This window comes from Helianthus annuus, chromosome 4 (genome assembly GCF_002127325.2).
Source record: "Helianthus annuus cultivar XRQ/B chromosome 4, HanXRQr2.0-SUNRISE, whole genome shotgun sequence".
Taxonomy (NCBI): Eukaryota; Viridiplantae; Streptophyta; class Magnoliopsida; order Asterales; family Asteraceae; genus Helianthus; species Helianthus annuus.
Genome location: NC_035436.2, coordinates 181,956,874 through 181,971,513, shown reverse-complemented (window position 1 = coordinate 181,971,513; position 14,640 = coordinate 181,956,874).

The window sequence follows — 14,640 nt, the reverse complement described above, 5'->3', positions numbered from 1 at the left end:
TATATCTACACGTTTATAACATCGGTAAAAACCATATAAACAAATACCGGTACAAGCTTCGATATTCGATGTCGGTGCCGATATTGTTCGATTGCAATCGGTTTGGTTCGTTACAATACCAATACAGCACCAACACTTACTACAACTTACAATACCGAAAAAGTAGTTCATCCATGTTGAGCAAAAGTTAAATCTAGACGTAGATTAAAATAACCACATCGAACGACATCGAAAAACAAAATATAATAAAAATATTTATACTTATAGTAATACAACATAATAATAATAATATAATATAATTAATACAACATCATAATAATAATAATATAATATAATAAATGAAAAGTTGAATTTCACTATTCATGATGAGTTATGTATAATATGTATAATGTATAATTCACTAGAAAATGTTCTTCATTTTTAACCTAACACGTTTCTACTTTCAACTTTACTCTCTTATACTTTCATGTTTTATAAAAAAATACGTTTTAGTCTAAAATATGCGAGTTAGACGTTGCAACGTTCGTGTGTGTGGTTCAACGTTTTTAAGTCTATTTTTACTTGATTGACAACCCCGTTGCAACGCATTGATCCTAAGTTGTTAAAATTAGGATGTTAATAAATGATAATTACAAATTAAAGAATGACTGAAATTGAATTAGAAATCTGCCATAAATAAACACATTTTCAAATTTCAAAAATACACATAACTGAATATTTAATAAAAATGAGTTTCATACAATCTATTTCTATTATCTATTATATATAATAAATCAAAAGATTTGGACTGAGATGTCATTACCTTAGAGCCTCCTAGATTCATTTTTGGCGGGAAAATAATATGGGTCTTTTTTTTTACTCGCGAATCCCGTTTTTAGGCAACCCGACCCATGAGTTCGGATCTAGGTATATAAAACCATCCAAAAACCCTAAATGTCTCAATCACCACATGCTTCTCCTTCACGCCTGTTGTTCATCATCCTGCTTCTGCTTCAACTTCACATCTAACGTTTATTCTATCAACAAACCCTAATGAATAATATGCCCGATCAATCCGTTCTTTAGTTTCTTCATTCCTTTTTCAAACTCTATAACTCCAGCTATACAGAGATTGAAGAGATTCAGCAGGTTTGGAATCCTCCTATGATAAATGTTTTCCCTTTGTCATGTTATTTGTTAAAACAAAACTGAAGGTCTAGGCATTTCTTCATCGATTATGGGTTTTTCAAAAATCATGATTTCAGAAACAAATCAAACATTTTCATGTTTTTCGATAAAATGTTATGAAATTATGATTCATGTGAACAAGATGGAGGTTGGTTCTGGGTGAGATGGCAGAGGAAGCGGTATCTTGTGAGGGTAGTTCCTGATTGGTGACCCTAAAACAGGTGATATCCTGCTTAGATCAGAAAGTGCATGTATTGTTCCGGCCAAATCATGACGGCTAAGGTAAACCTGGAAACCCTATTGATTACATGCTTGAAAACGTGTTCATGACAATTACGGTTTTGTTGATTTTAACTTTTTGTTGGATTTCTTATTTGCTTTGTAAAATATACGATTTATATAGGGTTCCATGGTGATTCCGGTAAGAAGGATCTTCCGGTATGATTTTTGAATCAACACAATTATGGGCCGATTCTCCAATATAGGTAAGTTCTAACCATTTTAATTTTGCATCCCGGTGATATGTTCCTTAATCAGTCTCCCATGTCTAGATCCGATGGTTTCTCACATGTTTATATAATTTTTTTTTCAGCAGATGCTTATAAGACGGTGTTAATAAATATTTGTTTTAATAAATATGTGAAAATGTTTTTATATTAAAAGACGGTGTTCATCAAGTTTAAGCCGGTGTTCAAATTGAGCACCGTCTAATAAGACTTGATTTTAAACCAGTGTGCTTTAAGATGGTGTTGAAAACACCGTCTTAAAACCCATATCACCCCGTCTAATGCTCTGTTTTGTAGTAGTGTGCAGAGACCGCCAGCGACGGAATGTGTGAGTGTTTCGCGTGAAAGCAAGATTTCTTTCATCCAAATTGTTGTCTGTTCGTTCTTTTTCTACGGTTTCATTGTTTTAGTCCTTATGTTTATGTTTTGATATTTTGATTTTGTGGCTATGCCCACTCATTAGTGTATGGTTTTTGTTTTGTTTTTTTTTTTTTTTTTTTTGAGTGTGCCTATTGGCACACCAAACCCTAGCAAAATTAGGGTTTATCTACGCTGCGTATTGGTCAATACGCAGCGTATAGGGTTAACCTTATACGCTGCGTATTGACCAATACGGAGCGTAGATAGACCATAGATCTCAGTGCCTGATTACCAATCATTGCACAGAAAACAAGGTTCCTATACGCTGCGTATTGGTCAATACGCAGCGTATATAAAACTGATGCAAATTTGGGGTCATTTTGGTAGGTTTGAAGTGTCAAATTTTTGCCAGGTTTGTATACGCTGCGTCGCAACGTATACGACGCAGCGTATACAAACCTCGCGTATACAAACCTGGCAAAAATTTGTAACTTCAGACTTACCAAAATGACCCCAAATTTGCAGCTGTTTTATATACGCTGCGTAGCGGGTAACAATTACGTAACCATACTTCTTTTCCGTTTCTTGTACCCAATTCTTCAAATTAGTTAGAGACATGAAACGCTAAAAAAAAGTTACGTTAATATTTGGTCATTTTATGAAACTCATACTTCAGGGACTAATATGGTCATTATTGAAACTATTTTAACTGAATGTTTTAGCCAGGTTAACTTTCATATAAAGATTTCTTCTTTAAACACTAACTCCGTTAGCATACTTAACTGAACAGTTCAGGGACCGTTTGTGTCAATTTTTGAAACTTCAGGGACCATTTTTGTAAATCCTAGAAACATCAGGGACCATTTTTGTAAATTTATGAAACTTCAGGGACCGCTTTTGTCAATTTACGAAACTTCAGGGACCATTTGTGTAAAAATTGAAACTTCAGGGACCAAGGTGTAAATATATCTAAAATCTGTATAAAAGGGGGTCTTCTTTAAAGAACCGGCCCTTGCATGGATCGAACTCGGGACCTATCGTTTAGAACCGCAACGCCTTAACTAGTTTATCCTCCGTCTCGGAGCTGTTAGAATATGAAACTTAATCCTTATATGTAGTAGTTATCTTATACGCTGCGTATTGACCTATACGCAACGTATATGGACACTTTATATACGCTGCGTATAGGTCAATACGCAGCGTATATGAACACTTATATACGCTGCGTATAGGTCAATACGCAGCGTATATAACCTTCTGAATTTTAATTGCACACAGAACCTGTTAAATAACCTGTTATATTCCAGAACCTGTTAAATAACCTGTTATATTCCAGAACTTTATCGATACAACATAACATGTTATATAACCTGCCATAATTTTATATGTACACCACAATATAAAAGTTTGTGCATACATAACAAAATGATATATACAAGAGTTTGATATATACAATAAAAGTTTGTGCATACATAACAAAATGATAAAATACTACTACTGTTGCTGCTGCTGCTGCTGATGCTGCTGATGCTGCTGATGCTGATCCCATTTCGCATCCGTAATGAAGGGTAGTGGAGGTAACCCGTCATGCTGTCGCTGCTGCTGCAGCGCCGCAGCCACCCACTCCAACAGATAATTGTTCATTTCAGATAACCGAAGCTGCCGCTGATATGATGGGTCAGCACCGGGCCAATCATGGTGTGGGAACTGAGGCGCCCTTTGTGGTCCACGCGGCGGTGGTGGCTGCGGAATGACGACGGCCGGCTCATACGGCTCCGGCGGCTCCGGATCGTGCGGGGGATAATACGGAGGGAACTCCGCCGGCAGCTGTTGAAGCTGATATTGCGTGCCGTCCTTGTTCTTAAACCGCTTCCCGTCTGGGAAGTCTTTGGTAACGTGCATTCCAGATATAACGTTCTTCCCCATCCGCTTCGGCTGTGCCGGCGGGCCTACATTGTCGTGGTCAGTCTCCGGATGATAGCCCAACGAAAGGGTTATCCTAGTCACGTAGGCTCCGCCGAATAACTGTCCGCGCTCCTGTCGATGATGCGCGGAGGCGAAGTATTGCGCCAACCCGTAGGCGAGAGCGCACGGCCTCTTGTATAAGAGGCAATATAAGAAAAATAAATCGCCACCGGTGCACCACTCCCGGCTTTTGTTTCGAGCAGTGATCGAAGTGGAAATCATTTTGTGTAAATACCTGCACAAAAGGAAACCAGTCAGTAAATAATAATCAGACGACATCGACTAAGATCGTCGTTAAATAATATTTTTTTATTATTTAGTCGACGTCGTCCGTAAGGCGCGTACGGGCCTAACGAGCGTCGAAACTAAGTTCGTCGTTAAAATATATATTTTTTTATTGTTTAGTCGAAGTCGAACCGTAAGCCGCGTAGGTCCCTAACGAGCGTCGAAACTAAGATCGAAGTTTTATACTTTAACGACGATCTCAGTTTCGACGCTTGTTAGAGACCAATGCGCCTTACGGTTCGACTTCGACTAAATAATAAAAAAAAATATATATTTTAACGACGAACTTAGTTTCAACGCTCGTTAGGCCCGTACGCGCCTTACGAGCGTCAAATCATTTCTTTATCATCGTTAAATTATATTTTTTTATTATTTAGTCCATGTCGAACCGTAAGTCGCGTAGGTCCCTAACGAGCGTCGAAATAAGTTCGTCGTTAAAATATAAAACGACGAACTTAGTTTCGACACTCGTTAGGGACCTACGCGCCTTACGGTTCGACTTCGACTAAATAATAAAAAAAATAAATATTTTAACGACGAACTTAGTTTCGACGCTCGTTATGCCCGTACGCGCCTTACAAGCGTCAAAACTAAGATCGTCGTTAAATTATATTTTTTATTATTTAGTCGAAGTCGAGCCATAAGGCGCGTAGGTCCCTAACGAGCGTCGAAACTAAGATCGAAGTTTTATATCTTAACGACGATCTCAGTTTCGACGCTCGTTAGGACCGTACGCGCGTTACGAGCGTCAAAACTAAGATCATCAAAAAAAATCTGTTTAAAAAAATATTCTGTTTAAAAAAAAAATCTGCTTAAAAAAATCTGTTAAAAAATATCTGTTTAAAAAAAACAGTTTTCTGTTTAGAAAAAAAAACAGCATGGGTTTAAAAAAATCTGTTAACTAACGTACCTGTGAAGCGGATCCTTAATCGTCGTAACCCTCCCCTTGGATTACTGGTGGTCCCACTGACCGATGTCCGCGATCAGAGCCCAAAACCCTAAAAGCGTGGGTTTATCAACAATTACCAACCCCTGTTTACACGAATGTTTATTAAACGTTAAACTAATATTAAATCTTAAATTTTATATATTAAAATAATAATAATAACAATACAAAATTTTTGTTAAACGTAACGTCCTATATAGATCCGTAGTGATCTCAGCCTCCGTATACAAACCGCTATGCACCGCAAAGTCTGCAAGTGACATAGAACGCGCCTGGCCAGCCATGCGAAACGAAACCTCGGCCGGCTGCGCGGGGTCCACAGCCTCATTTGGCCGACGAGGATGAAACTCGAACGACGACAGGAACTCGATCAGTATCTCCCTGTAGCTCGGCGTAAACGCTAGCTCAAACAGTCGATCCGACGGTGAATCACGGGGAACAAACTCCCGCGCCCAATCTTCCGCCCCGAGCTCCCGGAGGGTTTTCCAAGAAACCGCAAAATGGGCACCGACGTGCACCGACGAAGCTTGTCGCAACGGAGAGCAGCGTCGGACTCCGGAGGAAACTCCAAATACGGGTGATTCAGGAGAGGATCCGCCGGTGGATGCTTCTGCTTTTGCGGCTGCTCCGGATTAATTTCTTCTATTTCCATTTCAGCATCCATCTTTCTCGTCCTGAAAAACAAAAAATTTATTAGATAAACCAACGAATGTTTACCGTATTTTAATATAAAATAGTTTTCTGCGACGTTTAAACACCCGTTTGCGGCTCGGTTTGCAGTCGTTTAAACACCCGTTTGCGGCGTCGAAATAAGTTCGTCGTTAAAATATAAAACGACGAACTTAGTTTCGACGCTCGTTAGGGACCTACGCGCCTTACGGTTCGACTTCGACTTTAATAAAAAAAAATATTTTAACGACGAACTTAGTTTCGACGCTCGTTAGGCCCGTACGCGCCTTACGGACGACGTCGACTAAATAATTATTTAGTTCGTCGTTAAAATATTTTTAACGACGAACTTATTTTGACGCTCGTTAGGGACCTACGCGACTTACGGTTCGACTTCGACTAAATAATAAAAAATATGTATATTTTAACGACGATAAAGAAATGTTTTGACGCTCGTAAGGCGCGTCGAAACTAAGTTCGTCGTTAAAATATATATTTTTTTATTATTTAGTCGAAGTCGAACCGTAAGGCGCGTAGGTCCGTACGCGCCTTACGGACGACGTCGACTAAATAATAAATTATTATTTATTATTTAGTCGACTAAATAATAAATTATTATTCAAGAATAAAACTATAAAAGCAAAATTTATTATACAAATCTATGATATGGTTCTTAGATATGCAGTCCTACATGTGTACAGAAACAATTACAAGATAGCAATTGCAAAAGGAGAAGCAATCCATATACTAGGGGTGTTCACGGTCCGGTTTTTACGGTTTTATGGTCAAACCGTGAACCAAACCATTACTAACGGTTTATTGTTTTTGTAAACCAAAACTGAACTGTATAACTCTTGAACCGAACCAAACCAAACCGTTAGTAACAGTTTGGTTCTGGATTGGTTTCTAGTTTAGGTTCGTTCGGCTTCTATACAAGATATCCAAAATATATATAAGTACATATGTTTAGAATTTAAAGAATTGAACAAGTTTTAAACAAAAGTTATTCCCTTGTTAAAAATGTAAGAGTGACAAGCTCAGAATATGCAAAACACAAGTTGTTTACACATGAAAAATAAAAGAAAAAAAATAAGTTCGAAATATATATGTAATATTTAAACAAAATTGATATATTAAATTCATACGGTCCGGTCCGATTTTATACGGTTGGTTTTCGGTATAATCCATAAACCAAACCGTTCACTACGGTTTGAAAATAATGAAACCGACCAACCGAAAGTGGAGTGAAAAAACCGACCGTGAAACAAACCGATGACTGGTTTGAGCGGTTTTCACGGTTTGAAACCGAACCGTGAATACCCCTACCATATACAAACCCTCCAATTGGCATCACCACCCAGCAGGAAGTTAATTATCTAAGTCAATCAGGAAATTAAAAAGTCAAATCTCTTGGTCGAGATATCCATGAAGGTCTAACCGAAAGAAATAAACAACCATTTGCAGATTCATAATGCTTGTGCGTATATGTGCAGCCCTATATGTATTTACATGTAGAAATAGATACATCGACGGTTATTTAACTGCTTAAACTAATCGATACAATCCTAAACTTCAACCATTATTCCAATAATTAACTCTATACCATTACAAATCATACATACAGAAGATTCATATCTTCAGCACAGAAATACATACGGGATTCTTTGGCTGAAACAACAGGTTTATTCCACTGAACCAAGCTTAACCAAACCCTAATCACTAACCAAACCCTAACTTACCTAAAAAAACATCTAATTTACGGATAAAATACAAAAAAATCATAATTACTTGAATAGGTTGACCAAATACCTGTTTTATACTTCGAATTCGGGTCGTATACGATCGAATAAGCCTGGCCGCCTCTCTTCTTTGTGTGTTTTTGTGCGTATTAAGATTTGGGGAAGAACAGAGCTGCGTAGGTATTTCCCTGATTTAAATCAGTACCTCTACGCAGCGTAGAGATCCCTACGGAGCGTATAAGAATAATCAGTTTACCATTTTACCCTTATGTTTTGGGGCAATACGAGGCTGACAATAAGGGTAAAAAAGTCATTTACGAACGCCATATAAGCTGCGTATGGATCTCTACGCTGCCTTTTACTATTGTTATTATTATTATTATTATTATTATTATTATTATTATTATTATTATTATTGTTATTATTATTCTCCTGAAATTTACAGACGCTGCGTAGAGCTCCATACGCAGCATAGACAAAGGTTGTAAAATGACCTTTTTACCCTTACAATTAGCCTCGTATTGCCCCAAACACAAGGGCAAAATAGTAGTTTAACATGTATAGGTTTTGAAATTTTGGTTTGGGGGGAAATTGTCCGCCTTTTACATACGCTGCGTATGGATCCATACGCTGCGTATCACAAAGCTCATTTTACTGTTTTGCCCTTGTGTTGAGGCAATACGAAGCCAAAAACAGGGGCTTTTTTGTCCTTTGCACTACATACGCTGCGTAGGGATCCCTACGCAGCGTATATAAAGTTCCATTTTTTTGTGTTTTCCTTTGATAAATAATACAAAAATTATGAATAAATTATAAAAATTGAAAATGATACAAACTTTATAAATTAAAAAAATTCTACAATTTACAAAAATACAAGTTTCCGGTTAATCGTCGATTTCATTTATACTCGGTTCTCTGTCTTTGTCTGCTTTAGGATTGATTAACTTGTAGTAGTAGTGTTGTAACCGCGGTCTATACATTTCTTCCCACCGTTCCGCAGCTATTGATCGATGTGTCAACCACAACGGGATCGCTAAAGGCATGGGGTAGTCTCCTTCCAACTTAGCATGTATGAAGTGTCCCCTGTCAACATGTACGAGCGTTATCGCTTGAGGTCGTGGATCTAGTGGGGCATCCGTTAATGGGAAGATGGTAGTGCTCCATTCGATGCTTAGCACGTGGAGGACAATATTATACCTTTGCGCTACGAGAAGCCCTACCTGGGGCATTTCCATCCAGTGACTTGGACCGCACGCTTTCAATGAATGCCATTCGATGCTCTTACGTATTCGTTCAAAGTCTCCTTTGTTATATGTTTCGAATATATGCTTCCAACGCGCCTTGTTATGGTCAATCTCCAGTAGTAAATCTATTCGAATATTGGACCATGCGTGTTTCGAAAAACCTAACCCGACAGCCACAGACCTGTACCCACAATGACCGTCTGGGGTCACATCTTGTATACGCGATATGTAAGAGTGAAACTCTGAGGGAATTTGATCCTTAAACCTCTGAATGCTTAACAAGTGCTCGTCCCCCTCATTAATGGAAAACCCTTATCATCCCGCGTCTCCTTGTTTTTATAACTCGTTGAACTGTTTCGTTGCATTTTAGGTTTTTCAGACTTTATAACCGAACCAGTTCCACGAGAGCCCTCTGACGGTACGTATGAGCTGTGTCGGGGTAAATCGTACCTATGTTTGGGGGAAGCGGTATATACGTTGCTGTCCTCGCCATAGGAGCTGTGTCTCGCAGCTTCGTCTAACCTCGCAGCTTCATCTAGCCTTTCTTGTACTTTCTTTGATGTAGGCCGACCGCGAGTATTTTGCTGGACGATCGGTGGTTTCTTGGTTGATGATTTCGGGTTGAAGACCACTTTTATCTTTGAAAGCAAACTCTTTTGCTGAAGGGGGGGACTGCGCCTCTAAATGTTGCCACACATTATTTAGCTCTGCTACAACATCGGCCTCCTCGTCTACCAGTTTACATGGGAGCAAGTCAAGCTTACGCCAGAATACATCTATGTCGTCGAGTTGTATTATACGCCTTGCACAGTTAAGTTAATACGGTGTGAGAAACAGCTAAATCGTACAAAATAACAAAAGGTTTGTAGTTTTAATATTTTTTACCTGTACATTTGTAGTTTTCCAGCCTACAAGCACACGACAATCCATTGCTAAGCCACATATGGCAACCACATGATGCGTTAAGTTTCCGCAACACCTCCATCTTCCTCAGTAGCTCTTTTGCCAGCAAATCAAGTGCTTCATGGGAAACCTTTCCACGTAGGTTGTCCAACATTCGGTGTCTGTGGTGGTTCATCGTTTTTTCGATGCTCTCAGTGAAACTTTTTTGTATTTCATCGTACTGAGTTTCAACTATATCAATGATGCATCTTGCTATTCGCTCCAATGAACTCCCGCGCGTAATGTATCTTTTTAAATTTGCGTGTTGGCTCTCAACTCTGTTGGTGGTGCGCTGAACAAAGTTGCGACACTTATCGGTCCACGCATAAACGAACATTTCTTTATAGTCTTTGAGCCAGTTTTCGTAGACGTAATCATAGACACCTGCAAAAATAAAATAATGAAATGTAAAAGCGTGTGTAAAATATAATAGATTGGGTGAGTCGTTTGTTGAAGGAACACTTACTTTCTCGGTTGGCAACCACGAGTCGGTTATACATTTTCTCCAAGTTGTACTTGTACATGGGCTCTGATGAAGATTCGCACAATCTCCGCCAGTACGACATAAATTTCCCCCAATCTTCTTTATCGAACCCTTTCTTGCACTGTCTAGCTATATTTTGTTGGATGTGAAAGTGGCATAGAAGCCTGGTTGCGTTCGGGAATACTTTAGAACACGCGTTAATTAGGGCAAGCTCCCTATCCGTGACTATCACACGCGGCATCATACATTCATGCAATATTGACTTGATCCGCTCAAGCACCCACACGTAGTTACCCCTTCGTTCTTTACAAATAACGGCATGTGCGATACAAAAAGACTTCCCAGTCGACGTCATACCCACAACCTGGACAAATGGCATGTTATAGAGGTTTGTTTTGCAGGTCGCGTCGATCAACATCACGTGCGGGAATACACGCCACATAGTGATTGAATAAGGATGAACAAAGAAAATCTCTGTTACGACATCTGTTTTGGGATCCTGTCGGGTGTCGTAAATGAATCGGCGGTCATGCAGCAGGCTTTCCAGTGCCTGAATAGGATTCTTTCCGTCCATTATTGTCGCTCTAATTTTTTGTACCGCATTTTGCACGTCTTTCTGAACGTGCAGGCTGTCGGGGAACTACTTTCTTTGGGTTTGAAATATGATACGTGGCTCCATGTTTTGAGCAGTTAGCTGCTCCACTAGCTTGTATTCGGCTTTAGTAAATCTTCGCACAAAAGCGTGGCCCAACAGACTCGTCGTAGGTTCGTGGTTATGGTTCGCACAGTCCACTTTTAACTCCCACGTGTCATTCGTCACGTCCCGTATGGCGAGTAATGAAAATGGGCAACCGATTTTTTTGCTACCAGCTTTCCTAACTGTTTCTTTACTACGGTGCTCACCACTACGGGCGCACACAAGCCATACCATCCCAGTAGTACCGCCAATATTTTTTGATCGACGGGTAACAATTACGTAACCATACTCCTTTCCCGTTTCTTGTACCCAATTCTTCAAATCAGTTAGAGACATAAAACGCTAAAAAAAAGTTATGTTAATAATAATAATAACTCTAATAATAATAATAATAATAATAATAATAATAATAATAATAATAATAATAATAAAAAGTTACGTTAATAATAATAATAATTCTAATAATAATAATGATGATAATAATAATAATGATAATAATAATAATAATAATAATAATAATAATAATAATAATAACTCTAATAATAATAATAATAATAATAATAATAATAATAATAATATAATAATAATAACTCTAATAATAATAATAATAATAATAATAATAATAATAATAATAATAATAACTCATACTTAAGGGACTAATATGGTCATTATTGAAACTATTTTAACTGAATGGTTTAACCAGGTTAACTTTCATATAAAGATTTCTTCTTTAAACACTAACTCCGTTAGCATACTTAACTGAACAATAATAATAGTAATTATTTTAATGTGATACCTCATTTATTTGAAACGGATTACCCGGGGTAGATGGTTCATAAAGTGATGTGTTACGGGGCTCATAACCATATCCACCATGTTCTTCGTATCCACCGTAGCCTCCGTATCCACTGTATCCACCTTCACCCCCAGATCTATCGTATCCACTGCATCCACCTTCACCCCCGTATCCACTGTAACCACCTTCACCCCCATATCTATCGTATCCAATGTATCCACCTTCACCCCCGTATCCACTGCAACCACCTTCACCCCCGTATCCACCTTCACCGCCGTATCCACTGTAACTTCTGTATCCACCTTCATCCCCGTATACCCCGTAACCCGGATACGATTGCTGCGTTAGGTAATATGGTACATCAACAGGTGCATTCTCAGCACCGTATCCACTTTGCTGCACGTACGGAGATTCATACTTGTATCCGTAATATTGATACACTTGATGTGCCGGGTAATTTGGTTCATCAACAGGTGGAGTGGGAGTCTTGTTCAAGTCTGGCAACTGTGGTTTTTGATCAACAGGGACTTCAGACACAACCTCCTCCTCCTCATTGGCAGCATTTGCTCCCCATGTGTCGTTAGAATAGCGATTACCAAAATAATTATCGTTCCAAAATGATGACATTTTAACTAGATTGAACAAAAAACAGAACAAATGATTTTGGTTTGGGGTGTAAATTCTCTACTGAAGAAGACTATGAAACACAGAAGAATAGAAGAAGTGTTGCTTGTGCGAATGATGAAAAGAAAGCAAAGCTAAATAGACTTTTAAATTTACTCAAATAGGCAGCGTATTGATCTCTACTCCCCGTATTGCTTTATTCACGTGCCTGGACAACATCGTATCATTGTCAAATCAGTCTGATATACGCTGCGTAGAGACCTCTACGCAGCGTATAGGGTTAGCAGTATACGCAGCGTATAGGTCTTTATGCAGTGTATGTCAGACTGATTTGACATGGTACTAGGTTTGACTGTCTGGTTGTGTACCTACCCCTTACATACGCTGCGTAGAGGTCAATATGCCAGCGTATTGAGGTAACCCTATACGCTGCGTATTGGTCAATACGCAGCGTATGTAAACCCTAACACTCTGTTCCCGAGTTAACTTAACGAGGGATAAGAAAAGAAAGCAAAAGTGAGAAAGGAAAGGATGAGAAAGGAAAAAAAAGATGACTTTCCCACCGCTTCCTCCCAAATCAGAAGGAAAGAAAAATTAAAGAATTTAGCCTAGTTTTCCTGTCATTTCCTTTCTTTTCCTTCCTTAAATGAAACTCGGGAACACGACATGTTTTATTTTCCTTTCTTTTCCTTCCTTAAATGAAACTCTGGAACACAAAATATTTTTACTTTCTTTCTGTTTCCTCTCCTTTCCTTCTGTTAGTAAACTCTAGAACATAGTGTAAGTGTGCAGATATACAAACTCGGTGTGCGGATAGTCAGAGCCTTTTTTTTTCTTCTTTACAGATTGAGTTTGGATGAGTTTTCTTTGGCTGGCATTTTTTCGAACACCTTCCATGCATGCCTAAATTCATGTTTTTTTTAAATTCTGTATGTTAAATCAAATATTAATAATGTTGGGTGAAGGAGGATAAGATTGTAGTGGATATAAGTGGTGACGATGGAGATTGTGAGGAGGAAGGGGAACCGGAAGAAGGTGAGATTTATTTGGATGTAGAGGTTGTTGGTAAACAAAAAAGGACATGGGTGATGTTGAGAAGTGGATTAATGTGATTTTGCTAGGTTTTTGGGATCAATGGACACATGTTTGTGTATGGTGGACGAAAGCCCCAAAAGTTCTTGCAGTTATTGTTGAATCAATGGCTTCAGTGGTATACATTAATTGTGGATTTAGGTATGCTTATGTTTATTTTGTGCTTGAATTGCAGGAGTTAACTTTTGAAGAATGGTTGGGCGATATTCTCCTTAGTCATACGTTCTTTGTCGAGCATTAGGTTTGTGTCTGGTTATTACTTGCTTTTTTCCAATTGATCATCAGTGTCGGTTCTTTCTTAAAATCGGTTTTTATTGGGTGAAAGTAGATGTTAGCCGATTCGAATTGGTGGATGTTATTCTATTTTTTAGCTAGGATTCTTATTGTTAGATGTTATTCTTATTATTGTAATGTGAGTTTGCGTACTTTGGATTTGAATTTGGATTAAATAGGGAATTGAAGGATGATGTTGTTAGTTTTTGCTAATTAAGTTCAATAAAAACAGTGATTGGTCTTAGTAATTATCAACTATGTTCAATTAGAAATATATTGATATTACTTTATGAAGGTAAAACGCTTTTTCTTAATTTCTTATTTTTATTATAGTTTTCGTTTAAGTGATATTACGCTTTTGATAGATGTTTGTTATTGTATATGTTGGTTGAGTTTATGATTTATAAAGACGATTAGCTTGGTCATAAAGTGGGAAATAATGTTAAATGTTCAATGTTGAATGTTTCGGTTTTACAACTTCTCGTGTGAGGTGATGGAGACTAGTGCACACTACTGGACTCCTTTTGGTTACAAATGTCCGACTCGTAAGTCATACTTTCATCTCAATTTGATTAGTTTTGGATACCCTCATCTCAACTATTCAATGTTTCTTACAATTTCTTGTGTTAAATTTGCATCTTATATGCCACACCTAAGCATCCTTTATGTAGATTTAACTGAAGAAGAAAAGAAAAGAGCTCAACAGAAAGCCTGTTCAGTTTCATCAGGCTTAGACTTTTATTTTACCATTGAACATAATGGTTTTTACATATGAAAAGGGTGCTTTGATAGCTGATATTTGTGTTATACAGTACCAAATTTCATTAGGGAACATGATTGTTTTTACATTT